Here is an 877-nt window from a genome sequence, read left to right on the forward strand (position 1 = left end):
AGGGGGAAGAATTGGTGTTGGCTGAGGGGTGTGTGTGTGTCAGGGGGGCACTGTTGGGGGCTGTGCCCAGCACGAAAAAGCACAAATGGGGGGGCAGGGGTCTGCGTGTTGGGAGTGAGGGGCACTAGCAGGGCCAGTGGGGGCAGAGGGCTGTGGGGCAGGAATAAGGGGCACCGCCAGGGCCAGGGAGGGCAGGAGGCTGTGGGTTGGGAGTGAGGGGGGTGGAGATTATCTGGGCCAAGATCTGTGTCCTTACAAAATCCCAGCGTGTTTGTGTACTAGGGATTAGGAGGCTTAATCTGCTGAGACACAGAAAAGATGGTGGGGGGGCAAGGGCCCCCCAGCCCTGCTGGTGCCCCTCACTTCTGACCCACAGCCCCCTGCCTCTCCTGGGTTCTTCCTAACTTTGAGAGAGGAGTGGGGTCTGGCTGGTGAGTGTTGAAGGAGGCAGGGGGCTGTGGGTCAGGAGTGAAGGGTACCCACAGGGCCAGAGGGCAGGGAGCTGCAGGTTGGGAGCAGGGGCACCAGCAGAGGTGTGGGTGATGGTTTATTAAGCTAACTGCCCCTGCATAGCAACCCCGCCCCTGAAATTCTCCCTGGAAAGCCACACTAGACTCAGAATCAGCCCCCCCCACGCATACATACACATGCCATGGCGTTAATTATGCATCTTCGCTAGCTTAATGACTCTGCGCAGAGCCCAGGGGACATCTGGATTCTGCCTTGACATGGGTGGGAGCTGTGGGTGGGTTGGGGCTGGGTAGGCCAGAGGTGGGGTGGAAACCTGATCTCAGTGGGGGCAGTCTCTGGGGGGACATTGTGGTCCTGGATGGGCCTACAGGGTGGGTGGGGGTTCAGCTGGGGGTACCATGGTCCT

Source organism: Alligator sinensis, unplaced genomic scaffold (assembly GCF_000455745.1).
Source record: "Alligator sinensis unplaced genomic scaffold, ASM45574v1 scaffold1950_1, whole genome shotgun sequence".
Lineage (NCBI taxonomy): Eukaryota > Metazoa > Chordata > Crocodylia > Alligatoridae > Alligator > Alligator sinensis.